The sequence below is a fragment of the Myxocyprinus asiaticus genome, chromosome 42 (genome assembly GCF_019703515.2).
Source record: "Myxocyprinus asiaticus isolate MX2 ecotype Aquarium Trade chromosome 42, UBuf_Myxa_2, whole genome shotgun sequence".
Classification (NCBI taxonomy): Eukaryota; Metazoa; Chordata; class Actinopteri; order Cypriniformes; family Catostomidae; genus Myxocyprinus; species Myxocyprinus asiaticus.
The window spans coordinates 23,911,439-23,933,748 of record NC_059385.1 but is presented as its reverse complement, the minus strand read 5'-3'; the positions used below and the strand labels follow the sequence as shown (position 1 = coordinate 23,933,748).

The 22,310-nt window shown below is 39.6% G+C and overlaps 1 protein-coding gene across 2 annotated transcripts in view; it reads right to left on the bottom strand.

Annotated features, from left to right (window-relative positions):
• LOC127432767 (guanine nucleotide-binding protein G(z) subunit alpha-like) overlaps positions 1 to 19,960 on the bottom strand; it is a 65,631-nt gene extending 45,671 nt beyond the window's left edge. Inside the window, exons 1-2 of one of the 2 annotated variants that reach the window (XM_051684178.1) lie at positions 19,519 to 19,960; positions 17,213 to 17,341 (exon numbers count right to left, since the gene is read on the bottom strand). The gene's annotated coding sequence lies outside the window, so the exon portion shown is untranslated. The remainder of the gene's footprint in view (positions 1 to 17,212; positions 17,342 to 19,518) is intronic. The other variant, XM_051684177.1, reaches the window with a different exon arrangement.
• Between the last annotated feature and the right edge of the window lie 2,350 nt (positions 19,961 to 22,310).

The window sequence follows — 22,310 nt, the reverse complement described above, 5'->3', positions numbered from 1 at the left end:
CGTCGAGATAGTTGAGGATGCGAATGCCCACTTCCCTTAGCGGGGCAAAGGCTGCCTCTGCGACCTTTGTGAAGACGCGAGGGGACAAGGACAGGCCGAAAGGGAGGACCTTGTACTGATACGCCCGACCCTCGAATGCAAACCACAGGAAGGGTCTGTGTCCAGGTAGAATCGAGATGTGGAAGTACGTGTCCTTCAGCTCTACCGCCGCGAACAAATCTTGATGCTGGACGCTCGTTAGAATGCGTTTTTGCGTCAGCATCTTGAACAGGAGTCTGTGTAAAGCCCGGTTCAGTACTCACAGGTCCAAGATTGGCCGCAACCCACCGCCTTTTCTCGGTACAATGAAGTAGGGGCTGTAAAACCCCTTTTTCATCTCGGCCGGAGGGACAGGCTTTATCGCATCCTTCCGTAGGAGGGTAGCCGAGTCGGACGGTCCGGACCAGCCATCGCGACGGGTTGGATAGCGCAAGCCATGCGTCCAAGCTCCAGGCAAGGGGGACCAAGGGGACAATCTCGTCGGACGTACTGGCGGGTGGGGCCACCCCACCATCGAGGGTAGTGAGGGTGGGGAGCTGAAAGATCGGGACCGGGCAGTAAAAGGTGCCTCCCACGACCTTGTCAGCTCCTCGTGCACTTCCGGGAAGAAAGGAACTGGGGCGTGGCTGTGAGCCCAGGAACAAATCATCGAGCCGCGAGGGTTCAGGGGAGAGCGGAGGGTTCCATTCTAGCCCGACGCTCGCGGCTGCCCGGGAAAGCATGTCCGTCATTTCCGCGTCAGCCTGTGACTGGGCGACCGTACCCAAGGGGGGGATCCCAGCTGAGGCTTCCGCATCCGACTGGACGAGCCCACTCTCCAATGCTGCACTCGAGAGCTCATCACCTTCGCGGGCTCCGAACAAGAGGTCGAACTCGCCGTGAGATGAGTCGGCGGACTCATCCGGAAGCCCAGTCGGGACAGATGAATGGGAGGTCCGTGGGGGGATACCCAGCGGAGGTGGTCCCATTGGGGTCCCCAAATCGTCCCCAGTGCTAGCCACACTGGCCTCATACCCGTAGGCAGAAGGACCGAGGCAGGGAGCCACTGGGGTGGCTTGCTTTCTTATGAAGGCAAGCCGCGACCTCAACATTGCCACGGTCATGTTCTCACAATGAGTACATGATCCATCCACGAATGCTGTCTCCGCGTGGGTCACACCAGACACGAAAGACAGTGATCATGACCATCAGAAGTTGAGAGATAATGAACGCAACCAGGAATAACACACAAACGGAAAGGCATTTTTAAAAAGACGCATCTTTAAAAAGACGTTCCGTGTGTGCCGCTCTTTTAGAGAAATATACTCTTTTATTTCTGCCGAAGCGCCCAGGGGCGTTCTCTGCAGTGCACCAGTGCAGAGGAGGGAGAAGCCGCTGAAATGCACCATCAGATCCAGCAGAGGTGAATGAACATCGACCGTTCGGCTCCGATTACTCTGAATGAGTGGTTGCATACCAGCTCCTTTTATACCCGTATGTCCGGGAGAGTGGTATGCAAATACCACTCACCAATTTTCATTGGCCTTTTATCAAAGACCAGAGGTGTTTCGGGCTCCCAAGAGTGACCCCTAGTGTCTCTACATCGACACAACGTCGAGTGAGTGACAGATAGGGAACATCTGTCACAACTCGCACGTCTTTTACCTTAAAGGAATATTCCAGGTTCAATACAAGTTAAGCTCAGTCGACAGCATTTGTGGCATAATGTTGATTATCACAAAAATTTATTTCGACTCGTTCCTTCTTTTCTTTAAAAAAAGCAAAAATTCTGGGTTACAGTGAGGAACTTACAATGAAAGTGGATGTGTCCAACTTTTGGAGGGCTTAAACAGAAATGTGAAGCTTATAATTTTATAAAAGCACTTACATTAAATTTGCTGTTAAAACTAGTGTATTATTTGAGCTGTAATGTTGTTTAAATTGTTATTTTTACTGTTGTTTTAGGGTTTGTTGACATTATATTGTGATGGTAAAATTGGCTATAACTTTACACAGAAAACGTTAGTAGTGATTTTATCACAATAAAATCATGTTAACACACATATCCTTTATGTCTTGTGGCTGTACTTCTGAAACATTTAACGTTTAAAAATTCCCTCCATTCACTTCCATTGTAAGTGCCTCACTGTGACCTTGATTTTAGATTTTTTTCAAGAGGGATGAGTCATCTTTTTCTTTTCTTTTTTTTTGTTGTAATCAACATTATGCCATATATGCTGTCGATTGAGCTTAATTGTATTGAACCCGGAATATTCCTTTAATTTTAATTTAATATCAGAATTTTAACCAGGATGCCTAGATACTTTTTCTTTTTCTCATAAGTTTTCTAACTCCACGTGGTGATAATTTTGGACTATTCATCACATTAGGCCATCAAAACTAAAATAGTTGGAAATTGAAAATTGTTTTTGCACCACTTCACACACAACTCTACTGCAAGAGAAAGTGATACTGGTTTGGAACAACATGAGTGTGAATAAATTATGACAGAATTTTCATTTTTGGCTGAGCTATTGCTTTAATCCACTATGTTTTAAGCAAGTTCCCAAATCAAGTATCAAAGGGTGTATTTTTGTCTGTTGATCTGCAGTGGGCTTATGAGAAGAGCCCTTGGTTACTGTGTCAGTAGGCAGTTGAGACCACATACCAACCAGAACAGACACGGTCTTTGATCATACTGACGACAGTGAACAATCATACAATTCACAGAATGATGTTACAATCAGATATCATTTCCCTTAATTTGCCTTGGTTTCAACTATTCTTCACAGAAACAATCATTGTTTCAGGAGATATGTATCAGAGGGGAATTTGCAATGCTTCAAAACCACTGTAACGATCGGTTCCAAGTGCCGCTGGGGAGAATTTCCTGTTTTATTGCTACAGTGTAATTATTTGTTTCTTGACTTTTTCGTTTGAGTATTGAAGACATGGGGTTTCAATTTGGCTGGCGGAAAGCTACGTCCCCTAGAGTTGCATTGTGACGTCAGAGAGTTTGATGGAACACGCATGACTCAAATCAGCCATTTAATTGTTCTTGTGAATTCCAGCACAAAGTGTCCAGAGTCCACTAGGCAGAAAGGACATGGGAAAGCAGATAGAGAGGAGTTTGAAGAAACACATGCTTATATTACATCTGATCCTTTCTCAAAATTAATGTATAAAGTAGGCTTTTCGCCAGATTTCTACTAGCACTAGCTCTGTAACCAGTGGAATCTCAAACTCAAAATGTTTACAGCAGAATGCTACCATAGAGGACTTACAGGTTCCTGTCTGGTCCCTCACCACAGATAATCAACACAAAAGTGCATATTCATGTCTGGAGCACAAACGGTGCAGGCCTGCAGGGCAAGTTATGTGCAAAATGTATTACTTTGGGTTAGGGGTCTGAAAAACTTAAATTGCAAACAATTACGTCAATGTCAAGGACAGCTCATAATTTTGAACAAATAAACAGTCACAATATGAACTCAGCACACAGAGTACAGGAAACTGAACGCCCCAGAAAAGGCACACACCCAGCAAGTGTTGTCAGCGTTTAAAGATTTCCACAGTTACGACAACAAATACAGCTACAGAAACAATTCTTATGCAACAGATGCAGCCCTGTACTAGTGCCAGCAATTTGAATTAATAATGGAAAATAATAGCTTTTATTAATAATGTGTAGATAATACACCAATAAATCAATTAGATTAACAACTAGGTAGGTCATATTTGTTTGAAGCCACAAATGCAATCATGGAACTCCACTACATTTTTGCTACATTATCATCCACACTGGAACAGCGTTTTCCTCTACTGAAGATTTTTGAAAAGGCTCTTTAGTATCATATACAGTACTTTTACAACAATGGCATTAGAAAATGGAAAACAGAGTTTTAAACCAAACATATTAGTGAGGCCTACATGTGGAACTTGCATCAAGCCCAATGTCTTTTTTCCAATAATGGATGAGTATTAAATGTTGCTTCATTAAAGCCTATAAAAAGACTGTTGATAAATAGGTTAACGGTGTGTTTTCTTTATTTGTTAAACTGAGTTCAGCATGCCACATGCTGCAAAAAAAAAGGTTCAGTGCCAAAACTCTACTTGCACCTATGCTCCTGCTACGCAGCACAACACTGCTGACATGTGCAGTATGAATACCGTAAGCTATTAATATGGGAAATAAATTCACACTGCTTATGTCTGCGATGTTAAACAGGTTATACACTGCATATTGACTCATTAATACCATTATGGTCAATAAATCACAATGTATGGTTGTACCAGAGACATTATAGGACGAAATGGGTCACTAGTATACTATTATATAATTAGTGATGGGTCATTCATGAATGATTCTTTCATTTTGAACAAATCTTTTATATGACTCGAAAGAACGAGCAGACTCAGAGAGTGATTCATTCATTTTGTCGTGGCCGCGTATGTGCAAAATCTGTGCACATGTTTTGTTCATTTGATGTGGGACAGACTCATAGGCTCTGTACAGGAAACAGAAATTATTAGTTCACCTTACGAGTCTTCGGGTATGAGTCTTTTGTTCATTTGACACGTGACGGCCGCATAGGTACCCATAAGATTGGTACAGGAAACAGAAATGATTACAGTAGTTAACCTCCAGATTCGGTCTTCGAATCTGAGTCTTTCCTTCATTTAACATGTGGCAGCTGCATAGACTCTATTGGAAACAGAAATTAGTTTATACTCCCAACCTTCTTTAAATACAAGTGGTTAGTTTGATTGATTTTTGCCTTTACAGTTTTACGAAGTGTTTCTAGTCTCAAATTTTGGCTTCTTTATTACTTGCAAGGGATAACTTTGTGAATGTTTCTGTCATGATGGTTCTTTTCCATAACATTGAATCTGGTAATAAAGTGTTAGTTGAAGCTTTAAACTTTATGAATGATGGGGAAATAACATTTATAAAGCAAGATACCTTAAATTCAAGCCCAGTTCCAAACTTTACAACTTTTATCTTTTCTTCATAAAATATTATAGACTATAAAGCTATTAAAAACCCCATATTATTGGGGTACTGAATTGATTTTGAATAAATTGTCATTTATTTTTCCCTCATGATGCATCCTCTTGTTGTATTATTGATGTCCTTATTGTGAACTGTAGACCCAAATCAAGTATGCCTTAAAGAATTTCCCTTTGATTTTACTGATAGTCATCTAAGGCCATTTTACTTTAATTTTATACTTGGCAGAAAATATCTTGTAAATACTTCCTGCATTAAATACATGAGAATAGCTCATCATGGCAATTCTTATGATTTTAAAATGTATTTTATGGTCACACTACATGTATTTATCTCGATCAGTGTTGGATAAGTTACTTTTTTTAAAGTAATCCACTACTGATTACTTCTCTAAAATTGATATAGGATTACTTGATGGGGAAAGTAATCAGATTACTATTACTTTACTACCAATCAAACCTGCAAAAAATACAAACATGACACTAATAGCTCTTTTAGTACTTTAATACTGACTGAAAAAAATGTCAAGTTGCTGTAATTTTGTTAAAGAAAGAAACTTGGCTAAAGAGATCCAATGCATTTCTAAAAATGCAAATTAACTTTCTTATCTCAAAAATGCTGTAGTAGTATCTTCAAGTGTGTGTGTGGGTGTGTGTGTGTGTGTCCGCTATCTACAACCTTTTTAGCTGTGTGTGGCATGTATGTGTACATTACGCTTGTTTACCTGTGTTTGTGTTGGTATGAAAGACAGAAAAAGAATACTAATGAACTGAAAACATTTCTGAGAACACATTTGCAAACAGCTTTGCATGTTATCATATGATGATAGTAAAACCATTTTGTATTTGAATGCTTGTTTCTTTTCGATGTGAATTTACAGGTTTGCTTGTGTGTTGCATCATGCATGTGTATGTGTACAGGGCCATTTCAGACCATTCTGGCGCCCTTGGCGAGATCCCTATTGGCACCACCATTGGGGGGTGGTATGGCAGAGGCCTCCTTTTTGGCACCCTCTCAGCAGGTGGCACCCTAGGCGACCACCTTGTTCGCCTGTGCCTAGAAATGGCCCTGTATGTGTGCATGTACAGTAGGGCTGTGTCTCATTTCGAAGGCTGCATGCTAGGTAGGACGTGTCCTTTGAAGGCTGCAGGATACCGAGTGTCCTCCTTTAAACAAATCTCATTTAAACGAGACGGCCTTCGTAGGACAAATGGAAACGGAACGTAACATGGTTGCTGTGACAGCATGCCACTCTTTAACAAGCACGAGGGATTCGAGTGAGAAGGGAACAAAAAGATCCTTTAGTAGGGAATGTGTGAGGTAAATTTAGGAGAGTTATAAAGATGTAAAGAGAAAAGAAAATAGATTTTACAGGTGTACTTTTAGTCTAATACTTTATTTTAATTATATATTAATATAATTATACATATTATATACTCTGCACCCATCTACTGTGGTACTTCAACGTGGGAATTAACATTACTTGCGTCTGAACATCATATTTACGGGCAAATTGGCGTTATTTGTTTTTAGACATTTCCACTGAAGCAAAGAATTGTGGGTTGTGAGTGCCCACAAAGGATACACCTCATGCATCCTCCGAATTCCCATGAAAGAAGGTCACATTCAAAGTGTCCTACTCTCTTTTCTGAAACGAGACAGCCTCGATGATGTATGCGGCCGAGAAATGCGACCTCCAGAGGATGCAGCCTTCCAAACGAGACACAGCCAATGTCTGTTTGTGTGTGTACATGTGCAGCATGTGTATGTTTACACAACTTTACAGCTAGTTGTTTATTTCTACCTCCCTACTTGTGCTCGGACGAATTGATTATCCTTTATCACTTGTGCATCTGTAACGCTATTGCATTGTGTACAGTACATAAAGAAGCTGATCCCCTCTCCAGCTGCAGAGGGACACACGAGGGAGGCGCGCGAGGATGGGGTAGAGCGCGAAGATTTGAGGAGGATTTGTTGGTGGCCCAGCCTTGCGTGCCTCTCTCCTCCAGCCAGGGCTGGGAGTATGCTGACAAAGCGTTCACTGAGATTGATTTTGAGCACATGAAAACTTTAAATGCTTTACTTTCGTTTTCAATGTGAACAAAAAACTACACTCCGCTGCGTCCATAGTAATGGCGCTCACTCGTCTGCCGTTGCCTCGATACATGTCCTCTATGCCACGGTAGTTTGTTAGAGCACATGCTCATTAGCTAACATAGCAACACACATAAAAGTGCTAACACAGGAACGTAATACCTTTTAAAATGCATTCTACTTAATTAATATTATTGCCTTAGCAATAAATGTGTAATCCAAGTAACTTAATTTTATTCATGTCTGTAACTGTAATCAGATTATATAATTTTAAAAGTAACGCATTACCTTGTTAATGCGAAATGTAATTACATTAGCGTTACACCCAACACTGATCTCAATACAAACAACTGCAACACAATGAACTGTTAAGAGAAAAAATTAACATTGTTTGTCTTCTACGCGGAGCCTAGTAGCGGTCACGTGAAAAATTAACGAAAGACTCGGATCCGAAGACCGAGTCAGGAGGTGAACTAATCAGTTCTGTTTTCTGTAGAACCTATGTGGCTCTCATGTGACTAATGAACGAAATGATTTTAATAAAGATTTGTTAATTTTGCTAAAAGAGATTCAAAGATCCAAGTCAGTAAAATGATCCGATCTTCCCATCACTAATAAAAATGAATGTGAAAAATCATGACACTAAATATGGCGGTTGTAGAACTAAAATTCCCACAGTTAAAAGAGCCAATCACCTTTTTACTAGTGACATCATTTGTCTGTTTATTCGAGAATGCACATGTGCATTAGCTGGAGCAGCCTGAAAAATAGTGCTTCTTTGCATGATTTGAGCTAACTAAGCATAATTTATGAAACCATTGCCATATTTTTGAAATATGTTATTTAATTGTAATCTTGACCAACTGTTTTTGGAGATTTCAGTCTTTCCCCATACAAGTAGATACAGTAGAAGCTGTACTTGAGTGACAAGAAAATAGCTGCCAAGAGGCATTGGCTGTCAAGCATGGCTGGATAAAAGAGGGGGCAAGGGTGGGCATTGCCCCCCTAGATTTTCTGTGTGCCCCTCGGAAAATTCTGATGTCCACAAACCACGGTCAGATGGTGAATCGATCAGGCCCCTCCTTCCCTGGTCGGCTGGCAAAATGAGGGAAACTGTTGCCCACCCTTAAGGTCAAAATGCCCCTACAAAGATCTCATCTTAGTACCGGCCTTGTGAATCTCATCCTAGTACTGGCTGCCAAGTGACCTGACCTGCCTTACCAGTACTTTGGTTGTACCTACTCAGATATAACTGCTTGATAACGTGCCGGTCTGATAAATCTCAGAATGGTTCAGATCCTCACAGTATTCCTGGAAAGTTATCCTTGGTCTCATCTCTGGTGACTTTTTATTTGCAGTACTGACAATTGTCTCATTTGCTTCCTGTATGCTAATAATCTCTGTTTTGAATACCTCGGAAACTGTTAACTGTGCATTTATACTAGAGATATCAATGGCCGAAAAAGGATGATAAATTCAACCTGCAGCAAAGACTTTGCACAGAAACTCACATGACAAAAAATTTCAACAACAAAAACTGGAAGTGACACATAACGGTCTTTGGGTTTTTCTGAGAACTTTTTCTGAGATTTGAGACACCGATTGTGGGAACATTTTCATATCATCTCAAGACTTCAAACTAAAAACACACTCATTGAGCAACCACCCTAAACCTTGCCTTAGTAAACACAAAAATTACAGACAGGATGAAGTGAAGGCACAGCGATACATCAGCATTCTCTTTCTGGTCTTCTGACTCATTGGTGGTGTACCAGAACCTACCTACTTCAGAAAAAAGTCAGATGTATGTCGCAGACTGAGAGATATCCAGCACTCTGCATGTAAACCTTTACATTATGCAAGACATCCGACGTGACAAAGAGAGCATCATTTAAATATGTTAAAGGAATAGTTCACCAAAAACTAACAATTATGTCATCATTTAATCACCCTCATGTTATTCCAAATGTTTATGACTTACTTTTTTTTCATTGAACACAAAAGGTGAATTTGTAAGAATGCTCAAAGTCTAGTGTGACTACTCCTTAATTCATAAAATTACACTTAAAGATAAAACATTTGGAAAAAAGCTTATTGGTTATTATCTGACTTCAAAAGACTTAGAATATAGCGACTACTTTTATGATGCCTTATGGTGCTTTTGCATGGATTTTTTAAGCTTAAAAGCCTCAGTGTCCATTCATTGTAATTGCATGGGGGGGACGGGGGGGACGACCAGTAAGATTTATCAAAATTTCTCATTTTGTGTTCCACAGAAGTAAGAAGCGGTCATACTGCGAGAGACATAAGACTGAGTAAATGATGGCAGATTTTCAGTTTTGGGGTGAACTGAAGTCCTGGCCTGCTGGGTGACCAGTACAATCTTTTATTAAGATTCTTTTTAGATTTTCTATTATATGCGTCTACTTAATTACCTTTCTTTTTTCACTGTGACAAGATATTAGGCATACCAAGCGCAATGTGTCTAGGCCTGGATGAGAGGCCTGGATTAAGAGGCAGAGAGACAGATGAGATATTGAGACCCTTTACTTTAAGTAATAGTGGTTAAAAGATTTTAATCTGTAGAGATTTCCAAAGAGCATAAGGCAAGGAACTAAGGACATTAAAAATGAATGGATGGGAAGAGAGAGCATCAGCTTATCAGGATGAATTCATTTGGCATTGTGACTAATTGCCCCCCTAGATTTGCCTTTGAACCCTTTGAACTTCTGATAACCCCGCCCTAATTGACAGTGAAACAATCAAGGGGCACTCCACTCCCCTGTCTGACGGCGAAAAGGTCAACATTGCTGCCCCCCGGGGGCCTGGGTAGCTCAGTGGTAAAATACGCTGGCTACCACCCCTGGAGTTCGCTAGCTTGCTAGTTCGAATCCCAGGGCGGGCTGAGTGACTCCAGCCAGTTCTCCTAAGCAACCAAATTGGCCCGGATGCTAGGGAGGGTAGAGTCACATGGGGTAAACTCCTCTTGGTCACTATAATGTGATTCGTTCTCGGTGGGGCACGTGGTGAGTTGTGTGTGGATGCTGTGGTGGATGGCGTGAAGCCTCCACACGCGCTATGTCTCCGTGGCAACGCGCTCAACAAGCCACGTGGTAAGATGCGCGGGTTGACGGTCTCAGACGCGGAGGCAACTGGGATTCGTCCTCCGCCACCCGGACTGAGGCAAATCACTACGTGACACGAGGACTTAAAAGCACATTGGGAATTGGGCATTCCAAATTAGGAGAAAAGAAAAAAAAAAAAAAACCTTGCTGCCCCCCCAAACATACAAGTGCCCTACCAAAGATCACATCCTTGTCCCAGCCCTGATAGAAAGTAACTTCCCTGTTGAAAAGACAAGCTTATGCTTAACTAGCAAGACATCATTGGTAAACTAGCTTCACTCAAAAGACAGTGCAGGTTAACCAGCATTTTTTTTTTTTTTTTTTGCTGGTGAAAAGCATGGCTATGCTGGTCTAAGTTGGCCATTTCAGCAGAGTTGTGCCAAAATATGTTGGAAGCAGCAATGTGAAGATATTAATGAAGTTCAGAGTGTTCCAGGCTTATGCATGTCATCACATCCAGATGAAGGGATTGTACATATTGGAAATGAGTGTCAGGGCATCACATGATGAGCTTCAAACAATCACATTTGTCCAAGGTTTTGTACGCTCATGGCCCAAAACCGACCCTACATGTCTCACTCAAAGGACACTGCTTTGTTACACCATGGTCCTAACATCAGGCGAAACAATGAGTGGCAGTGTTTCGTTCGGCATCAGCTCCAAAACAGAGGACTTTTGAGTTGGTTAGGGCTGCCATAGATGGTGGGCAACTGCAAAGTAGATCTGTTTTTGTCATAAAGGGTCCCATGAGAGGGGCATGGCCTGCACCCCATTAAATGTGTCATTTTCAGTCACATGGTCTGCTTGTCCTGACAATGGCATGTCTATGTGCACTCGTGTGCATGAATGTTTCCAGATATATGTTAGAGGAAAGATGCTAATGGGTGAGTAAAAACACTAAAGTGGGTGAATGTTATTGGCTGTGTGAGTGGGGTTGGGAATCAACATCGGCTGATGTGCAGAGCAGGTTCCGTTGTTTAAAAAATAATTGAAATCGTAATTTGAACCAAAATCATTAAATTCCTTAAATCGATTGCCATTCCTATTATTTGTGAGTACTGTATGTGAGTACTATTGGCCGGTCTGAGCTACATCTAGTCCATAAGCTCTTAACTGCTGTCGCTGTCAAATAAAAGAATACAAAAGAGGTCTGATCAAGCTTAAATGCGACGTGTTGCTAATCTGTGTAGCACTGCTACGGTTGTGTGTAATGTTCAAATTCACTCTGATAAGATATGAGCCGTTTTGGGCCTCAGCAGGTTTGTGAAGGGAGGGGCCAGTTTATCTCTGCGCTAAGGCTAGCTGCTGCACTTAGCTGGGGTGTGATTTCACTATTCATGGGGGAGTATCAGTGCAAAACTGGCCAGTATAGATGCTTATGAGGGGTAGTCAGACAAGAAAGTAATGTTAAAGGAATGTTTCGGATTCAATACAAGTAAAGCTGTATCACCAGTATTTGTGGCATAATGTTGATAACAGACCCAGATAGCACACATACATCTCAGAGATGTCTATTTAAAAGCGATTAATCTGGAAAGCATCACATGCTAATTAATGTTGTTACCAAATTAATTATTTGAGCCTCATAAAAATAAATTTAGTTTTTATAAAAAAAATAAAAATAAATAATGGTTACAGTAAGGCACTCTTAATGAAACCCATTTCGAAATGTAAAGATATGTGAAGCTTGTATTTTTTTAAACCTCTTACATTAATAGTTTGTCAAAAACAATTGTAATTTGAGGTAATTTTTGTGGTAGGGCTACTATTGTAGGCTTATAAACTCACGGTGCAAATTACGGGGACCCCCATAAGGAACCGGAGACCCCCTGTACAGCTATTTTGCAAATAACTTGATTGGAATCTTTGTCGATGCAGATCTGAACAGATCCCATCCTGTTCGCAGTAACTCTGCTCGGCGCGCACTTCAAGCACCATAACTTCACCCTTCAAGCCCTCATAAAACCGCATTAGTGTCATCAAATCCAATTGCTAAGAAGGTAGTTGCATGCCAAAATTGCACACTTCTGCACTATTCTACACAATCCCTTACAAAAAATATAAAGTTGCCGTAAAATTGCTGCAAATTCGCTACTCATTATTTTGACATGCAAATGAGCTTGTATTTTGCCGCAAATGTTTGCCAGAAGTTTGAACTACCGAAACTTTTGTGAAGACAGCACCTTACAAATGAATGCTTTACCATCACGCCACACTGTGTAAATATGTACATTATTTGAGATAAAATTGTTGGACTGAGGTTGGCTAATGCACTAAAGTTAGCAGAAACACACTGAAACGTCACTTCCTTCAGTGGAAAAATGACGAATGCTTCTGTGCTGTTAAAAAAATGTTTAAATTATTTGCAGTGGTAATCAACATTATGCTACAAATGCTGTCAATAGAGCTTAACTTGTATTGAATTTCTATAGCGACCATATGACTGAGGGAGAACTCATGGGGTGGTGGAACCCCTCCACATCCTCTCAGTCATATGACCACTGTTATGGGCATACTGTTGAAAACAATGATGCTCTGTGCGTAATGAGAACAGAAAAGAGGAACCTCTTAGCTCATCCATGCTCGGTCATGCACACAAACACACATCCACAAATACTGTGGCATGGTTACTGTAGCAGTTCCAGAAGAAAATTGAATTGCTCAAAGGTCACTCTAATTGTATGGGAGACTTAATGGAGATCTCAATTACTGTGTGATTAATTTAAGTGTCAATTTTGTCTCTGATTTTTCTCCTTAGGCAAAATAAAAACATACACAAATGAGACAATTCTTTACCTACTGTCAGAATATAGAGCTATAACATTAGATTTGGTAGCATAATCAAGGTGTTAAGGAGCATAGCTTTGTTTTTGCATCCGTCTCTGCTGTTTTTGAGAAGTAATAATAATAGTATGAGATGGCTTGTACAAAAACATATGACTTTTACTTCCATAAAGAAAAATAAATTGACGAACAAACAAAGATATTGAGATTTTTCCTAAGTAACCCCTAAACCAAACCTTAAACTCACTATAAAGTATATGAAAGGAATATCACTGTTGTGCACCTCGGAAGAAAGAAAACATTGGGGTTTGGAACAAGACAAGGGAAGTGTGTTCCAGGTTATTGAAATACATTCGTAATTTGTATTGCATAAATAAATATTAACAGTTTCCTATCTTAAAACAAAGTGTTGGAGCTCAAATTTGATGCCTGTCTTGTATTGATTTGCAATTCTGTTTGTTAATTGGTTGGTATTTATGGGATTAGAAATTGTAAATATCTTACAATTTCACCATCTTGTCCAAATTATTACAAGTTGTCATGAGACTGTGTGGTTTTCAGTTGATTTTTTTTTTAAACATGCACTAGGCAGACATCTTTAATCGTCGCGCCACCTCTAGTTGCCGCATTGATTAGATGGTGTCAAGTTCAAAAGAACTTAAACTTTTAAAAAGCATCTTGAGACAACTGCGTAGCTCGCAACATGTTTTTGGAACCCCTCAGTGGAGCTCGCATGCTCATACACCCAACAGCACTTACTGCTTTGGCCACTGGGGGCAGTTTTTCGAATTTCGGTAAGCACAGACTGATTTTATGTAAAGAAAATCAACCTACTGTTTGAAAATTCATTGTGATATCAGTCTGGACCCCTAACAATGAAAAAAAAAAATTAAATAAAATCAACTGGTTTCAAGGTTCCAACCTGTAGTGTTAAGTTGATTGGACTATTTTTTAATACTGATGGAGTTTGAGTTGAAACTCTGAAAACTCATAAAACTGACAAAATTGTAACATGTTAAATGGATGGAAACAAAGATGTTTTTGGAACATAATGAAAGATTAGAAGAAGAATAAAAAAAATAAAAAAATTCATATTGAGTTAATCAAACATCAGATGTTTGATTTCAGACTTTGATGTCTTGGCAGATCTGAGCACAGTTTCAAATTGTTGAGACCACTTCTGAAACTCTAGAGGAGACTCATGTGAGATTACTGGGGTCTTTTCTTTGGGAAGCAAAGACTTAAGCAAACGCCTCCATTGGATCTCCATTTAATCACATTGCTGTCTAGGGGAAACAACTGAGATATTAAAGAGATCTCATTTATCTTTCTTGCCTATGAGGTTTCACATAGATTGGTGTAATGGCAATATTTTCGAAAATATTGCCATAATCCCAAACTGTATAATCTGTATGAAAATACCTCTCTGCTCATCAAACTCTGTCTGATACATCTAAATCTGCTTTATGTCATTATTAAAGTTGGTTGTGTTTTAATGCCAGCGGAATATGATTAAATGAATACATGCCTATAACGTCAGCTAAATAAAAATAGGGAATGAGCTATTTGATATGCTGGATGATGCATTACATTATTATGTGATGAAACCATTATGATTTTTTTTTCCAGGTATTGTAAAAGCTCCTAAATCCACTTCCCCTGGTGGTGCATGTACACCACTCCCATACCTGCTGACCTAGATAAAACACTCTTTCTCCCTTCTTGGCAAGCACCATTTGTGAGTGATAGAGGCAGACGTCGCACACAGCCATGCTTGACCAATGAATGCGATGAATGCCAACTTGTTCACCTTTACATCTTTAGTTAAACACATGATGCATGCAGTTTATATTTTAACTAAAGTACATGTAATTCCCACTAAATTATATGGGTAGTTGACAATAACAGGAATTTTGTTGCTGTCACTAATTGAAATTTCATGTCAACTACCCATATTAATTGAAAATAAAATACCTGCATATCCTCTATCAGTGCTGGAACAAAGTTTACGTTGTTCCCCACAGAAAAAAAAAAAAAAAAAAAAAAAGCCAAAATAGAACCTCTAATGTCAGTTCTCAAAGCTTAAACCTGCCTCCTTGATCTGTGTACCTCAACACAATATTAGACCATTCTCTTTCATATGCAAAGCTTCACATTGCAAAAACTCTGCTGATAACAATGACTGTACACAAAGGCTGATGTTGAGCTGGCCCAACAGGAGAAATGTGATCCAGACTACTGTTTTAACAGTCAGATCCTTTTCATCCTACTGATGTCACGACAACAGTGCTTTTATGCCGAATCACTTTGCTTTGTAAATGGACATACGTACTGTAAATGTGTAGTAAACAAAACTGTATAGGTGAAATAGACACAAACTTGGCATGATAAGTAGAGACTGATGCCATTTAAATGTTCAGTTAATATAGTTCTGTTAAGACCAAGATGTTGGTTTGTAGGTAGTGTGAATCCAACCTCAGAGGCCGTTCAATAAAAATGAGTTCTTAAGCTAAAACAAGCTAGATGCTAGTGAAGTCAGTCGCTATTGAATTAGATTTTTTAGTTGGTCAAAGAATTGTTTCTCAAATAATTCCTTGAGTCTTTAGCTTATATCCTCTCTGGATGTCAGATGGAAATACTATTGTAATACCAATGGTCAGACATAGTATTGTCTCTAAGTAAAGGCCTGTTTGTTTGTTTTTAGCTCACAGTAACAAAAGTCAACCCTACTCACTGTATGGCAACGCTATAGGCAAAATTTAGCAGCATGTTTTTTTACTAAACATCTCCATCCTCAACTTTTGAATGGGGGCCAATTGTTGCACGTTAAAATAATCACTTTTTCAAAAGTATAGCCACAAGACATAAACAATATGTGTGTAAACATGATTTTAATGTGATAAAATCTCTTTCTAGCCTTTTCTGTGAAAATTATGGCCAATTTTACAACTTCATTACCATGACGATGTAATGTCAACAAACCCTGAAACCCTAAAATGACCATAAAAACAATTTAAACAACTTTACAGCTTAAAAAATACATGAGTTTTAACAGAGGAATTAATGTGCTTTTATAAAATTATAAGCATCACATTTCTGCCCTTTAAACCCTCCAAAAATTGGCCACATTCACTTATTGTATATGTCTCACTGTAACCTCGATTTTAGCTTTTTTTAAAAGAGAAAGTGGGATGATTCAAAATACATTTTTGTTGTAATCATTTATTGAGCTTAACTTGTATTGAACCCAGAATATTCCTTTAATATAAACTAACCACTTGGTTATATAGCTAATGATTTGTTTCAACTCAACAAAGGGCTTCCCTCACATGTGTTTCCACAAAAACTCATGACCCTCATGACCCCAAACTTGTCAGGATTTTCCATGCGTTTGCTCAGAAAAAGCTCTTTTCAGTTGACTTCACCCAGTACTCTAATTTCAGCCATTCTATATCAGGAAAGTCTTGCACAGTACGCATGCTGCATTTTTTCATTATGACATCACTTAAAGGGAAACTCCAGCTTAAACTAGTGATTATTAATCATCATTTTGGGGATTCCAGAAATCAGTCAGATTTCCTTGTTATTCAATGTAATTTTCAACATAATTGTCCAGTAATCTGAATGTGTCATACAAGAATTTCACTCTACATTTGAATCATCTAAAGGTACTAATGTTGTTAATTCTCCTTGTTTCTAGGGTGGGCAGACATGGTAGAAGTAGGAACAAGATTGTTTATTGTTCTATGTAAAATTCCATGTCCAGTTATGGGTGTTTCTTCAATACAGCCACTATTATGTTGCAGAGATTGATTTTTATTAAAGCTAACATATTTATTTTCTTTATTCAAACTAACAGAACTTTCTTCTTTTTGTTATATGAAAGTCACATTAAAGGGATAGTTCACCCAACAATGAAAAATTACATACTGACGATAATTGCAAAAAGGCCGCAACAGTCCTTGATTTAATGACTTTCTAAACAGGGTTTTAATAAAAAAATGTATAACACGTAGAAAGTTTGTTACTTGAGCTGTAGAAAGTTTTCCTTATTAGCAATATTAAGAGATATGACTGGTGCATAAACCTTTATAAAGTACCATACTGGTTCCTTCAAAATAGTCAGGAACCATAAACAATATGCATATAATCAAATTAATTTCTGTTTTAATACTATTACCTTGTCACTATACAATTGAATGTAGAAACTGTATTCTCACTGGCAGATGTGTGATTTATCATGTGCATTAAGGAACAGCTGGCTATCAGTGCATGTAAGTTCACCAGCTAGATGTTTTGCCAAACCATTCTGTGCGAAATACAAAAAACAAAAAAGCAGATCAGATTGTTATTATTATTCAAGTATTCACTCTGAAAGTTGCATGTGTAGGCTATGTTTTGTCATTTCATTTTTAAGAATGTTCTTATCTGTGTTAAACAGTGTCTAAAATTTCACTCCCTAAATTATTTTCTGGTATAAAAATGTGTTTGGTTTTTAACAAGGTGTCCGAAATTTTACGCATACTCTCGATAACATAAATAGAAATACTTTGTCAAGCCTCCCATAACAGCCATCATATCAGACGACAGCACAGGATGCACAAATATTAACTGGTACTCAGCTGATGTTGCACAACCATCCTGCAGTTTGGTCAGTTTGTGGCTGTGGGGGGAGGGGAGCGCTGGCGTCTTCACATATTCTGTTTTACTGTCTTTGTGAGTACAACAGCATCTTTACTGTATTAGTGCTCTATTGAGTATTACTATGGGCCTCTGTTTCAAAAGAAGTTTGCAAGCATAACTATTCATAAGCCTGACAACTTTGCCAATCCTCCCCAGAGAAAATCATATTGCTCAATGGTTGCTCTTTTATAGCTTGTTTAAGTATCTTTGTAGTAAATATCATTTAAATAACTTTGTCTCATATATTTCTCTTAACATTCTATAGGAGAAATAAAAATAAACAAAAATGAGACCATTGTTGACATACAGTATGAGTATAGAGCTATAAAATGAATGTGGATGCACTATTCAAAGTGGATACGTGTTGTTGTTACCTTAAACTTGAGTTATTTCTATTTATTCTAATGCTTAAAAATTACTTATGTTGGTGTAACCTAATGAATTTAAGTTGATTCAGTCATAATAAATTATATATATATATATATATATATATATATATATATATATATATATATATATATATATATATTAACTTCAAAACCAGTTAATTTAGATGTTTTCACATGAAAGAAAAAAGAAAAAAGAAAAAAAACATTTTTCAGTGAGGTATAGCTCAGATTATTTGGTCTTGGAAGGATTTAATTGGAAGTGTTTGAGTTGAAATCTCAGACTTTTAATTGCAGACTTTGAAAATTCTGCAAATCTAAGAACAGTTTGAGACATGGCTGAGATCTCTTCTAAAATTAGAGGACATACATGTAAGATTACTAGAGTCTTTTCTCATATCTAAGAAGCAAAAATCTCCATTTGTTTCCATTGCCATTGCTGTCTAGGAGAAACAATTTGTGATTGTTCTTCCCTATGGGTGCGCAGGACTGCATCCATTCTCTTGATTATGGCAAGTTCTTACAAAGCCCTCTTTGGATGTATTTCATCTTTCTCTCCTTTTTTCATTCTTTGTAACGTTTCAACCTCCGCCCCTCTGCCCTACTATCTCTCCACCATTATACCCCCCACCCCAGCCACCTATCCCCTCCCTGTGCAGGTTTCCTCTCACACATGGACACGCAAACCTGTCACCAGGCTACACCGTCTTCTGCTGCCATTTCAACAATCCCAAGGAATTTTATTTGCAAAAATGTCTTCATAAACATTTTCAGCAAAAATGGGGAGGGGGAGCATAGCACAATCCACAAATCCGTGCACGCCACTCACACACATACACTCGGGTCGACGGAGATCGATGGAGAGTGAACGTGTCATTGGTTAATGTGGAGCGGTGGGAGTCAAAGCTCAGCAGGTGTAGGGCCTTAGGGAGAATATTGATGTGGGGCGTTTGGTACACCACATGCAGAAACAGCAGCAGGGTGTGCACCTCATTCAGATCCTTCCATATTCACCAGCCAGTAGAGCGTGGCGTGTACACACTACACCTAGTACACTACTCCAGATGACATTTAATAATGTGTGTTCGTTAAGTGTTGCAAAAGCCACCATATCTTGAGATGTGGTAAGTGGGCAAGAAATGTAATATGTTCAGTCCTCAAACATACAGTCGCTATCCACTTCAGGGCTTAAGAGAACCGGTTTAGCATCATCCCTCAATATCGCCTAACCGAGATGGAGGAAAATGCCATTCTGCTACTCCAAGATGCTGAATGGCATTGAACAAATGCTTTGGTTCACCTATCTCAACAAAAAACAAACCCAAGGGCACTAACAGGCAAGCTAGCCTTGGTGTGAAAGCCAGAATAAGGTGTGTGTGCAAAGAGGATTGCAAAAAATGAGAAAGGGCTGCCTCACCGTTTCACTGTTTACCGTCCATTGACAAGCAATGCTGCAGACAAACATTCGCTTGGGATGCAGAGGCAGCGCACAATCCGTCCCTTTAGTCCTGAATCACCACCTTCCTTGGATCTGCCCGAATCTTCTAAAATACATGCACTCATTCACTCGTTTTGTCGCTCTCTCTCCTCTAATAATTGTCGGTGTGCTATTTCCCCTCTTGTTAGCTCCAAGGCAGTTCTGAGACACTGCAGCGATGGGGGAGGAGGGCGTGTGAGTGTGTGTGTGCGTATGTTCTATGTGTGCTTGTATTCGAGTGTGTCCGTCCGTGAGTGAGGGAGCATGAGAGAAACAGAGGGAGGAGTCTGTGGGGATACAGCAGAGGAGAGAGGAAAACAGCTAGGATTAAATGCTGAAGAAAAAGAGAAAGCAGAAAGGGTTGTAGAAAGGCTCTGAGGGAAACATACACAAGCTGTACAGGAAAGAAAAGAAATAGGAATTAAGAATACAGAGGGTTATCTGTGTCAATAAGAGATATGACAATGTAAACAGATGTTCTGCAGCCCTGCTGTTGCAATCGCCCAGCTGCAAGAGTTGGTCTACAGCAGGGTTGGTTGCAATTTCACTGATGGCTGAAAGAGCTTGCAGGAAAGCGATATAGAGGGAAAGCAAAAAGAGGGAACAGATGACGGCAAGCGACCGTGAGGGGGTTGGATAATGCTGTAATATGTTGCTTCTGTGCCAACAGTTTCTGTGACAGAAAAGCCCCTTCCTCTGCAGCCATTGGTCCCCTTCTTGTACAGATGGATGTGCGGACAAATAAAATATCCTGCAATAGCTTGTGGGTGATTGGAGCATGCATCCCCCAGCCCAACCCACCTCTCACCTCCTGCCCCCCTTTTGAGGCAATGAGATGCTGCCTCACCCAAGGCAGCTAAGGACAACATCCAGTGCATTTGTGCCTAGCATCCCAAACATTACTTAACACTAAAGGTGCATCCCAAAGAGCACACTTCTGCACTTTTCTACAGAATTTTGTATTGTAGTGTTAGTGCGAATAGTATGTTTACACTGAAAATGCAACAAAAAGAAGTATACTACGAGTACCCAGATGATGCACTTTTTCAACCATCAAAATGGAGTATACTCAATGTTAACGGCTTGCCGTACAAAGTGGAAGGGGCGGAGTTACCACATTGATGCTAGTTCAGCAAAACAATTGTAAAAAATGGAGAATATGGCAACTAGCAAAACTTCGGTGAAGACAGCACCTTACAAAAGTGAGTTAAATACTCTACCATCATACTATACTGTGTGACTATGTATATTATTGAGCTAACATTGTTGAACTGAGGGTGGCTAGAGAGCTAAAACTAGCGGGAACACAATGCTTGCATTTGAAACATCACTTCCGTCAGCTATCTAATGGCAAGCGCTTCCGTGTACTAAAACACAGTTAAGTGTTCCATTTGGGACGATACTACACTTCATACACTACATGGCTGAGTGCGTAGTATATTTTGTAAGTGCATAGTTTATAGTGTGTTGTTTGGGACACAGCTTCACAAACACCTGCACTTTTAGGTGTGTAGACCAGGTCTATTCCATTCCATTCCAGGAGGGCCACCATCCTGCAGAATTCAGCTTCAACCCTAATCAAAAACACCTGAACCAGTTATTTAAGGTCCTCAGGATTACTTGAAAATTACAGGCAGGATTGGAAGTTAATTTTGCAGGATGTGGCCCTCCAGTGGATTTCCAAAATGTAGGATGTTAGGGAAAGAGTGATTCATAAATATGAGCAAAGCACTACCTGATTGGTTAGGGTTAGGTTTAGGGGTAAGTTTAGGATCGGGTTATAGGTTTTCTGACCAATCAGGTAGTTCTTTCCTGAGGAATATTATTGAATTGTTCAATCAGTTATGCCTTTCCTCATGAAAATAAATGCCTATTCCCCTCCCATCCTACATTTCAGAAATTCACAGCCTTGCACAAATGGGTGTTTAAAAAAAGCTATTTAAAATCCACTTCTAGTGAGCAACCATCCAAAATCCAGAATAAGCTCCAACCTTAATCCAATACACCTGGGACATCTGATCAGGAAGTTAACTTTGCATAATGTGACCATCCAGCAGAGTCATTTATATTGTACCAAACACACCTGAGCCATCTAATCAGGGTATTCAGGATTACTTGAAAATTATAGACAGGTGTAAGAGCATGGTTGGAATTTAAAGGAGACCGATTTAAGACCGAAGTAAGCGATTTTTTTTCATGGAAAACTATGCAAAAAAAATTTCTACTCCCTTAAAGATATTCATGAAATAAGTGTCCTGAGATATCTCACCGGTCTCTGTGACAGTTGTAGACTTAGTAAACAGCAACAAAATGTGTCCGTGAACTGCAGACATTGACGCTTTTCTCCTGTCCATCATTTTGCTCATTCTCATGGTGTTGTCTTTGAAGCGGATCATTGAAGCTATGATTCATAATATTTGTCAGTTGAGGGCGCTACTGTGCCACTGTTGAATTTGACAGCCACAGGAACAAACAGTGCTGCTCTTTTGCTTGGTTTTGGTCTCAAAATTATCTTTAGAAGGTGGGGTTTTGGAATGAGGAGGCGTGGCTAATTCAATGGCTCAGTCACGTGAAAGCTTCAGAACACTAAAATCGTTTACAACACCTTTAACTTTACAGGACATGACACTCCACAAATGGAATTAAATAGCTACGCACTATACCATAGTTCTTTAAATCCACTCCTGGAGGGCCACCATCCTGCAGAATTTGGTTCCAGTCTGCTCTTACAC